General features: G+C 46.5%; 1 long non-coding RNA gene across 2 annotated transcripts in view; it reads left to right on the top strand.

Annotated features, from left to right (window-relative positions):
- LOC138652088 (uncharacterized) overlaps nucleotides 1-21,725 on the top strand; it is a 194,535-nt gene that overhangs the window by 122,161 nt on the left and 50,649 nt on the right. For both annotated transcript variants that reach the window (XR_011315570.1, XR_011315569.1), the window contains one exon: nucleotides 158-275. This is a non-coding gene — a long non-coding RNA (uncharacterized lncRNA). The remainder of the gene's footprint in view (nucleotides 1-157; nucleotides 276-21,725) is intronic.

Below are 21,725 nucleotides of genomic sequence, written 5' to 3'. Positions count from 1 at the left end.
TTCTTCGGTCTCCCTCCTGCCATTCTGTCCAGTTGTCCCGCCCATGAGGAGCGTTGCTTATTCCTGCCAGTATTAGAATTAGGTATTGCGTGTCTGACATTTATGATACTTTGCCTTTCATGTTTCTTACACAATTCTTCCTTTTTGTCTTTTGCAGTCAGATGGCGTTACCTGCAATGTCTGAAGCACCGTTCACCATTTCACACACCGCACACACTGGTGCGAACAATCTGCAGAAAGAAAAACCCATTATCCCATCCAGATGTTCAATTAATGTAAGTAATTATAACCCATTTCCTCCTATGTAAGCGCGCAGCTGATGTGGCTCGTGTCCAGGCCTGGAGTTCACTTTGTGCATCTCAGAGAATTCATATGGCTGAATGAATGGGAGAACATATTGCTGAGTGACCTATTTCTCAGCCGTCATCTGAACATTGCTGCGGAGCGTCACACAAACACATAATCATCTCTGCTTCTTATTAATGATCCCTGATACAGTGGGGGAAATAAGTATTTGATCCCTTGCCGATTTGGAAGTTTGCCCACTGACAAAGACATGAACAGTCTATCATTTAAGGGTAGGTTAATTTTAACATTGAGAGATAGAATATCAAAATTAAAATCCAGAAAATCACATTGTATAAATTATATACATTCATTTGCATCATGCACAATGACCTCTGCACAGATGACAGAGCATGCCCACAATACTCTCCAATAGAAGATAATACATGGTCATAGCTCGTCTCCTCCCCCTCCTGCATAATGACCTCTGCACATATCACAGAGCATACCCAAAATACTTTCCTATAGACGATAATGCATGGTCATAGCTCGCCTTCTCCCCCTCCCTACACAATGACCTCTGCACAGATGACAGAGCATGCCCACAATACTCCTATAGAAGATAATACATAGTCATAGCTCGCCTCCTCCCCCTCCTGCATAATAACCTCTGCACAGATCACAGAGCATTCCCAAAATACTTTCCTATAGAAGATAATGCATGGTCATAGCTTGCCTCCTCCCCCTCCCTGCACAATGAACTCAGCATAGGTCACAGAGCATGCCCACAATACTCTCCTATAGAAGATAATATATGGTCATAGCTCGCCTCCTCCCCCTCCTTGCACAAAGACCACTGCACAGATCACAGAGCATGCTCACAACACTCCTATAGAAGATAATACATGGTCATAGCTTGCCTCCTCCCCCTCCCTGCACAATGACCGCAGCATAGGTCACAGAGCATGCCCACAATACTCTCCTATAGAAGATAATACATGGTCATAGCTCACCTCCTCCCCCTTCCTGCACTATGATCTCCACATAGGTCACAGAGCATGCCCACAATACTCTCCTATAGAAGATAATACATGGTCATAGCTCACCTCTTCCCCCTCCCTGCACAATGACCTCAGCATAGGTCACAGAGCATGCTCACTATAGTCCTACAAGGCAGTAAGACTTGGTGACCTTCCCATCAGTCCCCAGCCCACCCGGCTTCAGACACCATTAGTACAGAGATTTGTAGAGCAGTCTGCGGATCAGTGGTTGCCCCAGAGGTCGGATCCCACCGATCATAAAGTGATGGCCTCCATCAGACGCTGACTATACAGTATGACGTTTACATTGATCCTCGCTTCTTCCGTGTGCAGAATGAAGTATGTAATCGTCGTTTTCACATTTCGCTCCGCACCTTCCCTCTCCGGGAGCCCGTGCTATGTATTAACACATAAGTGCCGCCACTATTTCTAGACTGCTAATATATGCACATTGTATTTAATTTGAATCAATGAATATGGTTTATGCAGCGTAAGCGCAATTCCACAGGATGGAGAGAAAAGCTGAATATTTTACCCAGAAATGTATGGCTTTTCCCTGCATTGCATTTTTCATAAATGGATGTAACTGTCTTCCGTGGAGCAGGACAGATTTGTGTAAGTGGTGCGTAATGAAAATATTTGTGCGCCTCGTTTCCTCGCTCGCACATCTGCCCGTCACTCATATGAGGCAGTAGGATGGACGGAGTCAGCCGGCTGCAGCGCCTCCTGCCTCCCTCTGCTGGGATTTCTGCCTCTTTTTCTTGCCGCTGTGCATATTCATTGTGCCACTGGTCACCTCCTGTGCTAATTGCTCAGCCGCGATTTTCAGCTGCGGAAAATTCCTTATCGCTTGCAATGGAGCAGAAAAGTCGCCTGCCCAACCCTGAGACGCCAGGATGATGTGATGCAGACCAGGCTCGGGCCTCCTGATTACGGCGAGGGCTTTAGTCACTACATATCCATCATGACGTCAAAGTAAATCCACGGTCAAATCTCCCATTTTACAAATTTCACCCATTGGCAGATAGAAGCAGGAGATGAAAACCGATGTGAGTGGCGGCTCGATTTGGAGCGAGGCATCTAAGCAGGCGAGTATTGCCACCTGCCGTCTATCCAGAGACATGTCCGCCTTGCCCAAAATCTGCATCACATCGCTGCCACAAATCTTCCAGATGTGAACATGGACAAATACCAGACACTTGAGACGTCCCGGCTCCTTCTGTCCCAGCTCTGCCTCCAGATAGTCAAAAACTGGGCAGATGAAGGAAATGTCCATAAAAGAAAGTCTTCAGTCCGATGTTGTTGCAGCAATGCTGCGGGTGTCGCACCGTCCGTTGCATGAAGTCCCCATGCAGCAGATCACTTGTCCTTCCAGACTTTCCGTGCATCGTGCGGTTTAGATGCTGTAGTCCTCGTCCTCTCTGCCGCTACTTTACTTATTACAGAACAAATATCAGATCTGTGCCGACGTTCCCTAAAGAAAGCTGGCGGCGAAACTGGCGGAGGTCTGAAAATGACACACGGCGGCCTCATGCTGGATGAGAAATGTGGCACAACAGACGTCTGTCTAATTCTTCCCCTTGTTGGATTTCTTTCCTCCATTATCTGTGCCCAGAGTTTGAAGGTGCGGAGTGTCTTGACGCATTTTAAGCCAAGACGCCATTTTATCTACATCCCCCTCTGATTTCATTAAACCACACGTTTCCGCTATTCTCCATCCACCCTTCCCCCAAAGCCACATCCAATATCCCCAAGCTGCATCTTTCTTTTCCCACTAACTCACATCCCTAGCTCCCCCAAGTCTTGTCCCTTTCTACCCCCAAGCCATGTCCCTCTCCTCCCCCAAATCTTGTCCATTTCTCACCCCAAGCCATGTTCCTCTCCCCAAGCCTTGTCCCCCTCTCTCTCCTAAGTCTTGTCCCTTTCTCCCCCCAAGCCAAGACATGTTCCTCTCTCCAAGCCATGTCCTTCTCTCTCTCCTAAGTCTTGTCCCTTTCTCCCCCAAGACATGTCCCTCTCTCCAAGCCATGTCCCTCTCTCTCTCCTAAGTCTTGTTTTTTTCTCCCCCATACCATATCCCTCACTTCCCCCAAACCTTATCCCTTTCACTACCCCAAACCATGTCCCTCTCTCCTAAGTCAAGTCCCCACCCAAGCCATGTCCCTTTCTCCCTCCAAGAGATGTCCCTTTCCCTCCCCAAGCCATGTCCTTCTCCCAAGCCGTATCCCTTTGCACCTCTTAGCTGATTTATGAACACGAAGCAGATCAAAGTTGAGCTGACCTCTTATGTGAATATAATCGACTGACAGAGCTCAATAAAACAAACAAAGCAGATAAAAGTGACAAACTGTCCCATCAGAACAAGCTCCCTGACTGATCCTCAGGTAACTCATGAGAAGATCCAGCCGGGCGTAGAGCCAGTGCGTCTATCGTCCTCAATTGGATCCTTAGAACTGGTTTTTCCCTGAGAGGTCGTGGTGGGCTCTCCGAGGTGGAATCCACAAGGGGTATTAGATTCTGGATTACATTGGATGCAGAGCCGTCCATGATCCGTCAGAAGAGTAAAGTCCCGGAGAAGCGATGATGGAAGGAGCCTGGATGAGGAACCGCCATATGGTGCAGGGGCCGTGTATAATGGCTGCAGCGCAGTGGCTCTTAGATAGCGGATTTGTTTGCAGGCTTCAGCGGATTTGTCTTATTAAATTATACGATTCTTTGATCTGAGCAGATTTGCCGGCTCAGAAAAGTCGAGGGGAAAGGGCTCATTTTCTTTAGATTTAAATCATGTTGAGTTGTGTAGGGATGAAATCTCTGGACACCTATTTCTTCCTCCGAGAGAGAAAGTTACTGAGCTTAAAACTGCCGAGTTGTCAGAAGTCTACTTGTTTCATCATTAGTGCGACGAGCAACGTTCTGCTCCTCCAGGTGTCTCGGATCTGGTGATTGGGCGATCGGTTCTACGAATCTGCACATATCTGAAGGGCCGTCACAGTGTAGCAGGATCATCCTTGTTCTAATTATTTGCACATGGAAACACCAGAAGGGAGAAGATACAGATTAGATATTAGAAAAAGCTTTTTGACAGTGAGGAGATCAATGAGTGGAACAGGCCGCCACGAGAGGTGGTGAGTCCTCCATCAATGGAAGTCTTCAAACAGAGGCTGGACAGATGTGTCTGAGGTGGTTTAGTGACTCCTGCGTTGAGCAAGGGGTTGGACACGATCACCCTGGAGGTCCCGATCGCCCTGGAGGTCCCGATCACCCTGGAGGTCCCGATCACCCTGGAGGTCCCGATCATCCTTGATGTCCCGATCACCCTGGAGGTCCCGATCACCCTGGAGGTCTCGATCACCCTGGAGGTCTCGATCACCCTGGAGGTCCCGATCACCCTGGAGGTCCCTACCGCTCCATTCACATTGCTCTGTGGGTGCCCTAAGCTCAGCATTGTTGGTAGTCCTACTGCTTGGATTTCCACTGATACTTTTCTTGGGATTTCCAGGAAATAATTATTGTAAGACTGGAGAAATGACATCCTGCCATTAAACCACACTAATATTTCATTGGTTGAGCCTTAGTCTTTTAAGGGGAGATAAGCCACTGCCAAAGCTGTGTGCAGAGGCTTTCTCTCATCTCCCCATGGAAAACACAGACACTTGTCCGAGCGCTCATGTGTATGGCTGAGTCCGGAAAGACAGCTGTTCGCCCGATGGTAGTCTCATGTATATGGTTAGTGGTAAACTTGTCTATGTGCTGTGCCGGTGCCTGCAGGGAGTGGTAGGGAATGTGATTTCTCTTCCTAAGTATGAAGGAAAAAATAAATTCTTAGGGCGGTGTCAGACAGCTGTATAGATCGGAACACAGTGCATGGACAGGCCGGCGGTTCTGCTCACCAGAGACGGACAGCTTCGTGTATTTCTATGCGGCTGACATGCTTGGGGTCGGTAGAGCTGCCGGCCAGTCCGTGCATCTCCCTAACAATATTGGTCACTGATTTATTTTACAATATAATTGCAGCTTTGTAATACATTGTATTAAAGGACAGTTTGACCTTCGTCACCTTCTTACAGCCTGTTCTGACTCTTCCCATGTATATTGAGAAGCCGGATCATCCATCAGTCTACAGCCGCAGATTTTCCGTACGCTACGCCCTAGCATTGTGTGAAGATAAGCCTATGGGCTCGTTCACACGACCGTATTTTTGGTCTGAGTTTTGTCTGTTGAAAAAATGGACCAATGTTACTCAATGGGGCAATGCAGATGAGAGATTTTTTTTTTATTTTTTAGTATTTGGGGTGTACTTACATTTCTTATACCTTTGTTACGGTTTATACACTTTAACAGAATTTCATCTCACGGCTCCTAATGATAAATGTAGCATTTCCTGATGTTTTCCTTTCAGCTTTATTTTCCTGTCTTGGTTGTCGGCGCCCATTCACACCAATAGATATTACTCTGTGTCCGTCATTGTGCAGCGGGGTCCATGAGTGACAAGATGGCAGTAATCCCCCTCACAGAGATGCCCCGCGGCCGGCCGTCGCCGTCCGCTCACCGCCTCGTCCGTCGCCGTCGGCTCTCCGCACCGCCTCGTCCGTCGCCATCCTCTCTCCGCACCGCATCGTCCGTCGCCGTCCACTCTCCGCACCGCCTCGTCCGTCGCCGTCCACTCTCCGCACCGCCTCGTCCGTCGCCGTCCACTCTCCGCACCGCCTCGTCCGTCGCTGTCCACTCTCCGCACCGCCTCGTCCGTCGCCGTCCGCTCTCCGCACCACCTCGTCCGCTCTCCGCACCGACTCGTCTGTCGCTGTCCACTCTCCGCACTGCCTCGTCCGTCGCCGTCCGCTCTCCGCACCGCCTCGTCCACTCTCCGCACCGCCTCGTCCGTCGCCGTCCACTCTCCGCACCGCCTCGTCCGTCGCCGTCCACTCTCCGCACCGCCTCGTCCGTCGCTGTCCACTCTCCGCACCGCCTCGTCCGTCGCCGTCCGCTCTCCGCACCACCTCGTCCGCTCTCCGCACCGACTCGTCCGTCGCTGTCCACTCTCCGCACTGCCTCGTCCGTCGCTGTCCACTCTCCGCACCGCCTCGTCCGTCGCCGTCCGCTCTCCGCACCACCTCGTCCGCTCTCCGCACCGACTCGTCCGTCGCTGTCCACTCTCCGCACTGCCTCGTCCGTCGCCGTCCACTCTCCGCACCGCCTCGTCCGTCGCTGTCCACTCTCCGCACCGCCTTGTCCGTCGCCGTCCGCTCTCTGCACTGCCTCGTCCGTCGCCAGAGAGGTGATGTGGGGGCTCATACTGTATATAGAGGTGATGTGGGGGCTCATACTGTATATAGAGAGGTGATGTGGGGGCTCATACTGTATATAGAGAGGTGATGTGGGAGCTCATACTGTATATAGAGAGGTGATGTTGGGGCTTATACTGTATATAGAGAGGTGATGTGGGGGCTCATACTGTATATAGAGAGGTGATGTGGGGGCTTATACTGTATATAGAGAGGTGATGTGGGGGCTTATACTGTATATAGAGAGGTGATGTGGGAGTTCATACTGTATATAGAGAGGTGATGTGTGGGCTCACACTGTATATAGAGGTGATGTGGGGGCTCATACTGTATATAGAGAGGTGATGTGGGAGCTTATACTGTATATGGAGGTGATGTGGGGGCTCATACTGTATATAGAGAGGTGAGTGATGTGAGAGCTTATACTGTATATAGATAGGTGATGTGGGGGCTCATACTGTATATAGAGAGGTGATGTGGGAGCTTATACTGTATATAGAGAGGTGATGTGGGGGCTCATACTGTATAGAGGAGGCTATGTGGGAGTTCATACTGTATATAGAGAGGTGATGTGGGGGCTCATACTGTATATAGAGAGGTGATGTGGGAGCTTATACTGTATATATAGAGGTGATGTGGGGGCTCATACTGTATATAGAGAGGTGATGTGGGAGCTTATACTGTATATAGAGAGGTGATGTGGGGGCTCATACTGTATATAGAGAGGTGATGTGGGAGTTCATACTGTATATAGAGAGGTGATGTCGGGGCTCATACTGTATATAGAGAGGTGATGTGGGGGCTTATACGGTATATAGAGAGGTGATGTGGGGGCTCATACTGTATATAGAGAGGTGATGTGGGAGTTAATACTGTATATAGAGAGGTGATGTGGGGGCTCATACTGTATATAGAGAGGTGATGTGGGAGCTCATACTGTATATAGAGAGGTGATGTGGGGGCTCATACTGTATATAGAGAGGTGATGTGGGAGCTTATACTGTATATAGAGAGGTGATGTGGGGGCTCATACTGTATATAGAGTGGTGAGTGATGTGAGAGCTTATACTGTATATAGAGAGGTGATGTGGGGGCTCATACTGTATATAGAGAGGTGAGTGATGTGAGAGCTTATACTGTATATAGAGAGGTGATGTGGGGGCTCATACTGTATATAGAGAGGTGATGTGGGAGCTTATACTGTATATAGAGAGGTGATGTGGGGGCTCATACTGTATAGAGGAGGCTATGTGGGAGTTCATACTGTATATAGAGAGGTGATGTGGGGGCTCATACTGTATATAGAGAGGTGATGTGGGAGCTTATACTGTATATAGAGGTGATGTGGGGGCTCATACTGTATATAGAGAGGTGAGTGATGTGAGAGCTTATACTGTATATAGAGAGGTGATGTGGGAGCTTATACTGTATATAGAGAGGTGATGTGGGGGCTCATACTGTATAGAGGAGGCTATGTGGGAGTTCATACTGTATATAGAGAGGTGATGTGGGGGCTCATACTGTATATAGAGAGGTGATGTGGGAGCTTATACTGTATATATAGAGGTGATGTGGGGGCTCATACTGTATATAGAGAGGTGATGTGGGAGCTTATACTGTATATAGAGAGGTGATGTGGGGGCTCATACTGTATATAGAGAGGTGATGTGGGAGTTCATACTGTATATAGAGAGGTGATGTCGGGGCTCATACTGTATATAGAGAGGTGATGTGGGGGCTTATACGGTATATAGAGAGGTGATGTGGGGGCTCATACTGTATATAGAGAGGTGATGTGGGAGTTAATACTGTATATAGAGAGGTGATGTGGGGGCTCATACTGTATATAGAGAGGTGATGTGGGAGCTCATACTGTATATAGAGAGGTGATGTGGGAGTTAATACTGTATATAGAGAGGTGATGTGGGGGCTCATACTGTATATAGAGAGGTGATGTGGGAGTTCATACTGTATATAGAGAGGTGATGTGGGGGCTCATACTGTATATAGAGAGGTGATGTGGGGGCTTATACTGTATATAGAGAGGTGATGTGTGGGCTCATACTGTATATAGAGAGGTGATGTGGGGGCTCATACTGTATATAGAGAGGTGATGTGGGGGCTTATACTGTATATAGAGAGGTGAGTGATGTGAGAGCTTATACTGTATATAGAGAGGTGATGTGGGGGCTTATACTGTATATAGAGAGGTGATGTGGGAGCTCATACTGTATATAGAGGTTATGTGGGGGCTCATACTGTATATAGAGAGGTGATGTGGGGGCTCATACTGTATATAGAGAGGTGATGTGTGGGCTCATACTGTATATAGAGAGGTGATGTGGGAGCTCATACTGTATATAGAGAGGTGATGTGGGAGCTCATACTGTATATAGAGGTGATGTGGGGGCTCATACTGTATATAGAGAGGTGATGTGGGGGCTCATACTGTATATAGAGAGGTTATGTGGGGGCTCTACTGTATATAGAGAGGTGATGTGTGGGCTCATACTGTATATAGAGAGGTGATGTGGGAGCTCATACTGTGTATAGAGAGGTGATGTGGGGGCTCATACTGTATATAGAGAGGTGATGTGTGGGCTCATACTGTATATAGAGAGGTGATGTGTGGGCTCATACTGTATATAGAGAGGTGATGTGGGGCTCATACTGTATATAGAGAGGTGATGTGGGAGCTCATACTGTGTATAGAGAGGTGATGTGGGGGCTCATACTGTATATAGAGAGGTGATGTGTGGGCTCATACTGTATATAGAGAGGTGATGTGTGGGCTCATACTGTATATAGAGAGGTGATGTGGGGGCTCATACTGTATATAGAGAGGTGATGTGGGGGCTCATACTGTATATAGAGAGGTGATGTGGGGGCTCATACTCTATATAGTGAGGTGATGTGGGGGGCTCTACTGTATATAGAGAGGTGATGTGGGGGCTCATACTCTATATAGAGAGGTGATGTGGGGGCTCATACTGTATATAGAGAGGTGATGTGGGGGCTCATACTGTATATAGAGAGATGATGTGGGGGCTCATACTGTATATAGAGAGGTGATGTGGGGGCTCATACTCTATATAGAGAGGTGATGTGTGGGCTCATACTGTATATAGAGAGGTGATGTGTGGGCTCATACTCTATATAGAGAGGTGATGTGGGGGCTCATACTGTATATAGAGAGGTGATGTGGGGGCTCATACTCTATATAGAGAGGTTATGTGGGGGCTCTACTGTGTATAGAGAGGTGATGTGGGAGCTTATACTGTATATAGAGAGGTGATGTGGGAGCTTATACTGTATATAGAGAGGTGATGTGGGAGCTCATACTGTATATAGAGAGGTGATGTGGGAGCTCATACTGTATATAGAGAGGTGATGTGTGGGCTCATACTGTATATAGAGGTGTGATGTGGGGGCTCATACTGTATATAGAGAGGTTATGTGGGGGCTCTACTGTATATAGAGAGGTGATGTGTGGGCTCATACTGTATATAGAGAGGTGATGTGGGGGCTCATACTGTATATAGAGAGGTGATGTGGGGGCTCATACTGTATATAGAGGTGTGATGTGGGGGCTCATACTGTATATAGAGAGGTTATGTGGGGGCTCTACTGTATATAGAGAGGTGATGTGGGAGCTCATACTGTATATAGAGAGGTGATGTGGGAGCTCATACTGTATATAGAGAGGTGATGTGGGGGCTCATACTGTATATAGAGAGGTGATGTGTGGGCTCATACTGTATATAGAGGTGTGATGTGGGGGCTCATACTGTATATAGAGAGGTTATGTGGGGGCTCTACTGTATATAGAGAGGTGATGTGGGGGCTCATACTGTATATAGAGAGGTGATGTGGGGGCTCATACTGTATATAGAGAGGTGATGTGGGGTGTTGTGAATTCTGTGGCTGAGTTCACTTCTGTGGTCACAAGTGGTATTGCAGTCTCTTGGCTTCCTTCCTCAGGTGTTTTGGTGAGCTCGTTGGCTGCCTTGCTATTTAGCTCCACCTGAGTCTGTCTTCCTTGCTCCTTGTCAATGTTCCAGTGTTGGATCTGAGCTACTGCATCTTTCCTTGGGCCTGCTGCTCTGCTAGATAAGTGCTTCTAGTTTGTTTTCTGTTTTTTCTGTCCAGCTTGCTATTAACTTTTGCTGGAAGCTCTGAGAAGCAGAGGGGTGCACCGCCGTGCTGTTAGTTCGGCACGGTGGGTCTTTTTGCCCCTTTGCGTGGTTTTCGTTTTAGGGTTTTTTGTAGACTGCATAGTTCTCTTTGCTATCCTCGCTCTGTCTAGAATATCGGGCCTCACTTTGCTGAATCTATTTCATTCCTACGTTTGTCTTTTCATCTTGCTAACAGTCATTATATGTGGGGGGCTGCCTATTCCTTTGGGGTATTTCTCTGAGGTAAGTCAGGCTTGTATTTCTATCTTCAGGCTAGTCAGCTCCTCAGGCAGTGCCGAGTTGCATAGGTAGTTGATAGGCGCAATCCACTGCTGCTTACAGTTGTGTGAGGATAGATCAGGTACTGCAGTCTACAGAGATTCCACGTCTCAGAGCTCGTCCTATTGTTTTTGGTTATTGCCAGATCTCTGTATGTGCGCTGATTACTGCACGCTGTGTTGCCTGATTGCCAGCCATAACAGTACAAGGAGCCCTTCAATGATTTCCAATAGAGGGAAAAAAGAAATCCTGACATCATTTTTTTTTTCTTAGCTCTGTCTTCAGTCTTTTTTTTCCCCTAGACATTAGAGTGCTTCAGGACACAGCTGTGGACATGGATATTCAGGCTCTGTGCTCCTCAATGGATAATCTCGTTGTAAATGTACAAAAGATTCAAGATACTATTGATCAGAAATCGATGCTAGAACCAAGAATTCCGATTCCTGATTTGTTTTTTGGTGACAGAACTAAGTTCCTGAGCTTCAGAAATAATTGTAAGCTATTTTTGGCCTTGAAACCTCATTCTTCTGGTAATCCTATTCAACAGGTTTTGATTATTATTTCTTTTTTGCGCGGCGACCCACAGGACTGGGCGTTTTCTCTTGCACCAGGAGATTCTGCATTGAGTAATGTTGATGCATTTTTCCAGGCGCTGGGATTGCTTTACGATGAGCCTAATTCAGTGGATCAAGCTGAGAAAAATCTGCTGGCTTTATGCCAGGGTCAGGATGATGTAGAAGTATATTGTCAGAAATTTAGAAAATGGTCAGTACTCACTCTGTGGAATGAATCTGCACTAGCGGCTTTGTTCAGAAAGGGTCTCTCTGAAGCTCTTAAGGATGTAATGGTGGGATTTCCTATGCCTGCTGGTTTGAATGAGTCTATTTCCTTGGCCATTCAGATCGGTCGTCGCTTGCGCGAGCGTAAATCTGTGCACCATCTGGCGGTATTGTCTGAGAGTAAGCCTGAGCCTATGCAGTGCGACAGGACTATGACTAAAGTAGAACGGCACGAACACAGACGTCTGAACAGACTGTGTTTCTATTGTGGTGATTCTACTCATGCTATTTCTAATTGTCCTAAACGCACTAGGCGGTTCGATAGCTCTGCCGTTATTGGTACTGTACAGTCCAAATTCCTTTTGTCCATTACCTTAATGTGCTCTTTGTCATCATATTCTGTCATGGCGTTTGTGGATTCAGGCGCTGCCCTGAATCTGATGGATTTGGATTATGCTAAACGTTGTGGATTTTTCTTGGAGCCTTTGCGGTGTCCTATTCCGTTGAGAGGAATTGATGCTACACCTTTGGCCAAGAATAAGCCTCAGTACTGGGCCCAGCTGACCATGTGCATGGCTCCTGCACATCAGGAAGTTATTCGCTTTTTGGTACTGCATAATTTGCATGATGTGGTCGTGTTGGGGTTGCCATGGCTACAAACCCATAATCCAGTATTGGATTGGAACTCTATGTCGGTAACCAGCTGGGGTTGTCAGGGAGTACATGGTGATGTTCCATTTTTGTCTATTTCGTCATCCATTCCTTCTGACATCCCAGAGTTCTTGTCGGACTTTCAGGATGTATTTGAAGAGTCCAAGTCTGATGCCCTACCTCCGCATAGGAATTGTGATTGTGCTATCGATTTGATTCCTGGTAGTAAATTCCCTAAGGGTCGTTTATTTAATTTGTCCGTACCTGAACACACCGCTATGCGCAGTTATGTGAAGGAGTCCCTGGAGAAGGGACATATTCGCCCATCGTCGTCACCATTGGGAGCAGGGTTCTTTTTTGTAGCCAAGAAGGATGGTTCGCTAAGACCGTGTATTGATTACCGCCTTCTTAATAAGATCACTGTTAAGTTTCAGTATCCCTTGCCATTGATTTCTGACTTGTTTGCTCGGATTAAGGGGGCTAGTTGGTTTACTAAGATTGATCTTCGTGGTGCGTATAATCTGGTGAGAATCAGGCAGGGAGATGAATGGAAAACGGCATTTAATACGCCCGAGGGTCATTTTGAGTATCTGGTGATGCCGTTCGGACTTGCCAATGCTCCATCTGTTTTTCAGTCTTTTATGCATGACATTTTCCGTGAGTATCTGGATAAATTCTTGATTGTTTACTTGGATGACATTTTGATCTTCTCAGATGATTGGGAGTCTCATGTGAAGCAAGTCAGAATGGTTTTCCAGGTACTGCGTGCTAATTCCTTGTTCGTGAAGGGATCAAAGTGTCTCTTCGGTGTGCAGAAAGTTTCATTTTTGGGGTTCATCTTTTCCCCTTCTACTATCGAGATGGATCCGGTTAAGGTTCAGGCCATCCAGGATTGGACTCAGCCGACATCTCTAAAAAGTTTGCAGAAATTCCTGGGCTTTGCTAATTTTTATCGTCGCTTCATCTGTAATTTTTCTAGCATTGCCAGACCATTGACCGATTTGACCAAGAAGGGTGCTGATTTGGTTAATTGGTCTTCTGCTGCCGTGGAAGCTTTTCAGGAGTTGAAGCGTCGTTTTTGCTGTGCCCCTGTGTTGTGTCAACCTGATGTTTCTCTTCCGTTCCAGGTCGAGGTTGATGCTTCTGAGATTGGTGCAGGGGCGGTTTTGTCACAGAGAGGTTCTGGTTGCTCAGTGTTCAAACCATGTGCTTTCTTTTCCAGGAAATTTTCTGCTGCTGAGCGTAATTATGATGTGGGCAACCGAGAGTTGCTGGCCATGAAGTGGGCATTCGAGGAGTGGCGTCATTGGCTTGAGGGTGCTAAGCATCGCGTGGTGGTTTTGACTGATCATAAGAACCTTACTTATCTTGAGTCTGCCAAGCGCTTGAATCCTAGACAGGCCCGTTGGTCGTTATTTTTTGCTCGTTTTGATTTTGTGATTTCATACCTTCCGGGCTCTAAAAATGTGAAGGCGGATGCTCTGTCTAGGAGTTTTGTGCCCGACTCTCCGGGGTTATCTGAGCCGGCGAGTATCCTCAAGGAAGGAGTCATTGTGTCTGCCATCTCCCCTGATTTGCGGAGAGTGTTGCAGAAATTTCAGGCTAATAAACCTGATCGTTGTCCGGCCGAGAAACTGTTCGTCCCTGATAGGTGGACTAGTAAAGTTATCTCTGAACTTCATTGTTCGGTGCTGGCCGGTCATCCAGGAATCTTTGGTACCAGGGAGTTGGTTGCTAGATCCTTCTGGTGGCCATCTCTGTCACGGGATGTGCGTGCTTTTGTGCAGTCCTGTGGAATTTGTGCTAGGGCTAAGCCCTGCTGTTCACGTGCCAGTGGGTTGCTTTTGCCCTTGCCGGTCCCGAAGAGGCCTTGGACACATATTTCGATGGATTTCATTTCTGACCTTCCCGTTTCTCAAAAAATGTCTGTCATTTGGGTGGTCTGTGATCGCTTTTCTAAAATGGTCCATCTGGTGCCCTTGGTTAAATTGCCTTCCTCCTCTGATTTGGTGCCTTTGTTCTTCCAGCATGTGGTTCGTTTACATGGCATTCCTGAGAATATTGTTTCTGACAGAGGTTCCCAGTTTGTCTCGAGGTTCTGGCGAGCCTTTTGTGGTAGGATGGGCATTGACCTATCTTTTTCCTCGGCCTTCCATCCTCAGACTAATGGCCAGACCGAACGAACCAATCAGACCTTGGAAACATATCTGAGATGTTTTGTTTCCGCTGACCAGGATGATTGGGTGTCATTTTTGCCGTTGGCTGAGTTCGCCCTTAATAATCGGGCCAGCTCGGCTACCTTGGTCTCTCCATTTTTCTGCAATTCTGGGTTCCATCCTCGTTTCTCTTCAGGACAGGTTGAGTCTTCGGACTGTCCTGGTGTGGATTATGTGGTGGACAGGTTGCAGCAGATCTGGACTCAGGTAGTGGACAATTTGACCTTGTCCCAGGAGAAGGCTCAGCTTTTCGCTAATCGCAGACGCCGTGTGGGACCCCGACTTCGTGTTGGGGATCTGGTTTGGTTATCTTCTCGTCATATACCTATGAAGGTTTCCTCTCCTAAATTTAAACCTCGTTTTATTGGTCCATATAGGATTTCTGAGATTCTCAATCCGGTGTCTTTTCGTCTGACCCTCCCAGACTCCTTTTCCATACATAATGTATTCCATAGGTCGTTGTTGAGGAGATACGTGGCACCTATGGTTCCATCTGTGGAGCCTCCTGCCCCTGTTTTGGTGGAGGGGGAATTGGAGTATATTGTGGAGAAGATTTTGGATTCTCGTGTCTCTAGACGGAAACTCCAGTATCTGGTCAAATGGAAGGGTTATGCTCAGGAAGATAATTCCTGGGTTTTTGCCTCTGATGTCCATGCCCCAGATCTTGTTCGTGCCTTTCATGTGGCTCATCCTGGTCGGCCTGAGGGTTCGGTGACCCCTCCTCAAGGGGGGGGTACTGTTGTGAATTCTGTGGCTGAGTTCACTTCTGTGGTCACAAGTGGTATTGCAGTCTCTGGGCTTCCTTCCTCAGGTGTTTTGGTGAGCTCGTTGGCTGCCTTGCTATTTAGCTCCACCTGAGTCTGTCTTCCTTGCTCCTTGTCAATGTTCCAGTGTTGGATCTGAGCTACTGCATCTTTCCTTGGGCCTGCTGCTCTGCTAGATAAGTGCTTCTAGTTTGTTTTCTGTTTTTTCTGTCCAGCTTGCTATTAACTTTTGCTGGAAGCTCTGAGAAGCAAAGGGGTGCACCGCCGTGCTGTTAGTTCGGCACGGTGGGTCTTTTTGCCCCTTTGCGTGGTTTTCGTTTTAGGGTTTTTTGTAGACTGCATAGTTCTCTTTGCTATCCTCGCTCTGTCTAGAATATCGGGCCTCACTTTGCTGAATCTATTTCATTCCTACGTTTGTCTTTTCATCTTGCTAACAGTCATTATATGTGGGGGGCTGCCTATTCCTTTGGGGTATTTCTCTGAGGTAAGTCAGGCTTGTATTTCTATCTTCAGGCTAGTCAGCTCCTCAGGCAGTGCCGAGTTGCATAGGTAGTTGATAGGCGCAATCCACTGCTGCTTACAGTTGTGTGAGGATAGATCAGGTACTGCAGTCTACAGAGATTCCACGTCTCAGAGCTCGTCCTATTGTTTTGGGTTATTGCCAGATCTCTGTATGTGCGCTGATTACTGCACGCTGTGTTGCCTGATTGCCAGCCATAACAGTGGGGGCTCTACTGTATATAGAGAGGTGATGTGTGGGCTCATACTGTATATAGAGAGGTGATGTGGGGGCTCATACTGTATATAGAGAGGTGATGTTGGGGCTTATACTGTATATAGAGAGGTGATGTGGGGGCTCATACTGTATATAGAGAGGTTATGTGGGGGCTCTACTGTATATAGAGAGGTGATGTGTGGGCTCATACTGTATATAGAGAGGTGATGTGGGGGCTCATACTGTATATAGAGAGGTGATGTGGGGGCTCTACTGTATATAGAGAGGTGATGTGTGGGCTCATACTGTATATAGAGGCTGTGTGTGGGCTCATATGGTATAAAGGGGGATGTCAGCATACTTAATTCTGCTCAATATTAAGTGATTGAATTCATCTGAATATAAAATAATTTAATATATTAATATTGAGCAAAATTAATTTCAGTTTATTGGTTTTACACAGATAGTCTGCCACCATCTGATGGTCCACAGATAGTCTGCCGCTATCTGATAATCCACGAATAGTCTTCCACCATCTGATGGTACGCGGATAGTTTGCCGCCATCTGATGGTAAGAGGATAGTCTGCCACCATCTGATTGTACACGGATACTCTGTTGCCATCTCATTGTACGCGGATAGTTTGCTGCCAACTGATGGTAAGAGGATAGTCTGCCGCCCACTGATGGTACGTGGATAGTCTGTTGCCATCTGATGGTACGCCGATAGTTTTTTGCCAACTGATGGTAAGTGGATAGTCTGCCGCCCTCTGATGGTACGCGGATAGTCTGCCGCCATCTCATTGTACGCTGATAGATTGCCGCCACCTGATAGTAAGAGGATAGTCTGCCGCCATCCGATGGTACACTGATAGTTTGCCGCCATCTGATGGTACGCGGATAGTCTGCCGCCATCTGATGGTACGTGAATAGTCTGCCGCCATCTGATTGTACGTGGATAGTCTGCCGCCATCTGATCATACTTGGATAGTCTGCCGCCGTTTAATTGTACGCTGATAGATTGCCGCCATCTGATGGTAAGAGGATATTCTGCTGCCATCTGATTGTACGCGGATAGTCTGCTGCCATCTGATGGTAAGAGGATAGTCTGCCGCCATCTTATTGTACGCTGATAGTCTGCCGCCCTCTGATGGTATGCGGATAGTCTGCCGCCATCTGATGGTAAGAGGACAGTCTGCCGCCATCTTATTGTATGCGGATAGTCTGCTGCCACCTGATGGTACACAGATAGTCTGCTGCCATCTGATGGTAAGAGGATAGTCTGCTGCCATCTGATAGTAAGAGGATAGTCTGCCGCCATCTGATAGTAAGAGGATAGTCTGCTGCCATCTGATGGTACACAGATAGTTTGCTGCCATCTGATAGTAAGAGGATAGTCTGCTGCCATCTGATAGTAAGAGGATAGTTTGCTGCCATCTGATAGTAAGAGGATAGTCTGCTGCCATCTGATGGTAAGAGGATAGTCTGCCGCCATCTTATTGTACGCTGATAGTCTGCCACTATCTCCTCATACGTGGATAGTCTGCCACTATCTGATCATACGTGGATAGTCTGTCATAGTCGCGTGTTTGGGGAAAGTCTGTTACCTCTGGCTGTTGTCAGTGTGTGTTAGGAGGTGATGCGCACGTTCTGCCGCCCTCGCTGTGTCCTTATTTACCCTCCGCTGTAAGCAGCCATTCATAACAGAAATGCTCATTTTCGGGGCTTTCACCTATTGTACATCAGAAACCTCCATTAAGGATCCAAAGTATCTTCTACCATGTAATGGCCATATAATGTCTGCTCTCTATAGCAACACCTAACAGATCTGCAGGCAGAGACGTCTCCTCCATATATACCGGACATACAGCAATGAGCTGATGACATGCAGACGACAGGCTGCGGACACGCTAATGATATGCTGATGATATGCTAATGATATGCTGATGATATGTGGAGGACACATTGCTGACACATGGATGACACACTGATGGTACGGTGACTATACATGAATGATACACTCACAGCACACCAACTACACACGGATGGTACAATGATGGTACATTGATGACACATGGATAACACACAGATGGTACAATGATGACACCCTGATGACACACTGATGGCACAGTGACTATACATAAATGATACACTCACAGCACCCCAACTACACACGGATGGCACACGAATCTCAACCGCTGCTGTATGAAACAACACTACACCAGTCTACAGGTGGTGTGTGGTATTGCCCCATTCCCGTAATAATAATAATCTTTATTTATATAGCGCCAACATATTCCGCAGCGCTTTACAGTTTAACAGTTTCAAACACAACAGACATAAGTAACAACGTTAACAATACAATAATTAAAGCGAAATAAGCCGCCCCTGCTCGTGAGAGCTTACAATCTACAATGAGGTGGGGGAGATGCAAAGTACAGGTGTGTATTTACAATGATGTATTTACAATGATGGTCCGGCCATCTTCAGGGGGTGGGGATAGAGATAGTGAATGGGCTACACACACACAAACATAAAATGACTTTGATTAGGGAACGTGATAGGCCGCTCTGAACATATGTGTTTTGAGCGAGCGCCTAAAACTATGCAAATTGTGGATGGTCCTAATATCTTGGGGTAGAGCATTCCAGTGGATTGGCGCAGCGCGGGAGAAGTCTTGGAGTCGGGAGTGGGAGATACGGATTAGTGCAGAGGTTAGTCGAAAGTCATTTGCAGAGCGCAGCGGTCGGTTAGGCCGATAGACAGAAATGAGGGAGGAGATGTAAGGGGGTGCCGCAGTGTGGAGAGCTTTGTGGGGGAGAACAAGTACTATGAATTGTATCCTGTAATGACTGGCGAAGAGCGGATGCATCTGAGTAATGATTAGCCAGATATACGACCCTGGCTGCTGCATTAAGGATAAACTGGAGAGGGGAAAGTCGAGTGAGGGGGAGGCCAATTAATAGAGCATTGCAGTAGGATTTGGATTCCTGGACCACGGTGTGAATTACTGGTATGATGGACTCCTCGCCAGAGACGGACTACACCTCAACAAACCTGGGAAACACACATTCGCCAGAAGACTCGCTACACTCATCAGGAGGGCGTTAAACTAGAAGAAGAGGGGACGGGAAGAAAAACATTAGACTCGAACAAAGACGACCCAGGAAAACATACTCAGAAGGGAGGTAAGAACATTTCTAAAACAATCCACAGTGAGGAGATTGGAACAAAACAAAATCCTCTGAACTGCATGCTCGCAAACGCCAGAAGCCTGACAAACAAGATGGAAGAACTAGAAGCAGAAATATCTACAGGTAACTTTGACATAGTGGGAATAACCGAGACATGGTTAGATGAAAGCTATGACTGGGCAGTTAACTTACAGGGTTACAGTCTGTTTAGAAAGGATCGTAAAAATCGGAGAGGAGGAGGGGTTTGTATCTATGTAAAGTCTTGTCTAAAGTCCACTTTAAGGGAGGATATTAGCGAAGGGAATGAGGATGTCGAGTCCATATGGGTTGAAATTCATGGAGGGAAAAATGGTAACAAAATTCTCATTGGGGTCTGTTACAAACCCCCAAATATAACAGAAAGCATGGAAAGTCTACTTCTAAAGCAGATAGATGAAGCTGCAACCCATAATGAGGTCCTGGTTATGGGGGACTTTAACTACCCGGATATTAACTGGGAAACAGAAACCTGTGAAACCCATAAAGGCAACAGGTTTCTGCTAATAACCAAGAAAAATTATCTTTCACAATTGGTGCAGAATCCAACCAGAGGAGCAGCACTTTTAGACCTAATACTATCTAATAGACCTGACAGAATAACAAATCTGCAGGTGGTCGGGCATCTAGGAAATAGCGACCACAATATTGTGCAGTTTCACCTGTCTTTCACTAGGGGGACTTGTCAGGGAGTCACAAAAACATTGAACTTTAGGAAGGCAAAGTTTGAACAGCTTAGAGATGCCCTTAATCTGGTAGACTGGGACAATATCCTCAGAAATGAGAATACAGATAATAAATGGGAAATGTTTAAGAACATCCTAAATAGGCAGTGTAAGCGGTTTATACCTTGTGGGAATAAAAGGACTAGAAATAGGAAAAACCCAATGTGGCTAAACAAAGAAGTAAGACAGGCAATTAACAGTAAAAAGAAAGCATTTGCACTACTAAAGCAGGATGGCACCATTGAAGCTCTAAAAAACTATAGGGAGAAAAATACTTTATCTAAAAAACTAATTAAAGCTGCCAAAAAGGAAACAGAGAAGCACATTGCTAAGGAGAGTAAAACTAATCCCAAACTGTTCTTCAACTATATCAATAGTAAAAGAATAAAAACTGAAAATGTAGGCCCCTTAAAAAATAGTGAGGAAAGAATGGTTGTAGATGACGAGGAAAAAGCTAACATATTAAACACCTTCTTCTCCACGGTATTCACGGTGGAAAATGAAATGCTAGGTGAAATCCCAAGAAACAATGAAAACCCTATATTAAGGGTCACCAATCTAACCCAAGAGGAGGTGCGAAACCGGCTAAATAAGATTAAAATAGATAAATCTCCGGGTCCGGATGGCATACACCCACGAGTACTAAGAGAACTAAGTAATGTAATAGATAAACCATTATTTCTTATTTTTAGTGACTCTATAGCGACAGGGTCTGTTCCGCAGGACTGGCGCATAGCAAATGTGGTGCCAATATTCAAAAAGGGCTCTAAAAGTGAACCTGGAAATTATAGGCCAGTAAGTCTAACCTCTATTGTTGGTAAAATATTTGAAGGGTTTCTGAGGGATGTTATTCTGGATTATCTCAATGAGAATAACTGTTTAACTCCATATCAGCATGGGTTTATGAGAAATCGCTCCTGTCAAACCAATCTAATCAGTTTTTATGAAGAGGTAAGCTATAGACTGGACCACGGTGAGTCATTGGACGTGGTATATCTCGATTTTTCCAAAGCGTTTGATACCGTGCCGCACAAGAGGTTGGTACACAAAATGAGAATGCTTGGTCTGGGGGAAAATGTGTGTAAATGGGTTAGTAACTGGCTTAGTGATAGAAAGCAGAGGGTGGTTATAAATGGTATAGTCTCTAACTGGGTCGCTGTGACCAGTGGGGTACCGCAGGGGTCAGTATTGGGACCTGTTCTCTTCAACATATTCATTAATGATCTGGTAGAAGGTTTACACAGTAAAATATCGATATTTGCAGATGATACAAAACTATGTAAAGCAGTTAATACAAGAGAAGATAGTATTCTGCTACAGATGGATCTGGATAAGTTGGAAACTTGGTCTGAAAGGTGGCAGATGAGGTTTAACAATGATAAATGTAAGGTTATACACATGGGAAGAGGGAATCAATATCACCATTACACACTGAACGGGAAACCACTGGGTAAATCTGACAGGGAGAAGGACTTGGGGATCCTAGTTAATGATAAACTTACCTGGAGCAGCCAGTGCCAGGCAGCAGCTGCCAAGGCAAACAGGATCATGGGGTGCATTAAAAGAGGTCTGGATACACATGATGA

This window comes from Ranitomeya imitator, chromosome 10 (genome assembly GCF_032444005.1).
Source record: "Ranitomeya imitator isolate aRanImi1 chromosome 10, aRanImi1.pri, whole genome shotgun sequence".
In the NCBI taxonomy this organism is placed as follows: Eukaryota; Metazoa; Chordata; class Amphibia; order Anura; family Dendrobatidae; genus Ranitomeya; species Ranitomeya imitator.
Note: the sequence above shows the minus strand (reverse complement) of the source record. Positions and strands in the feature narration are given on the sequence as shown.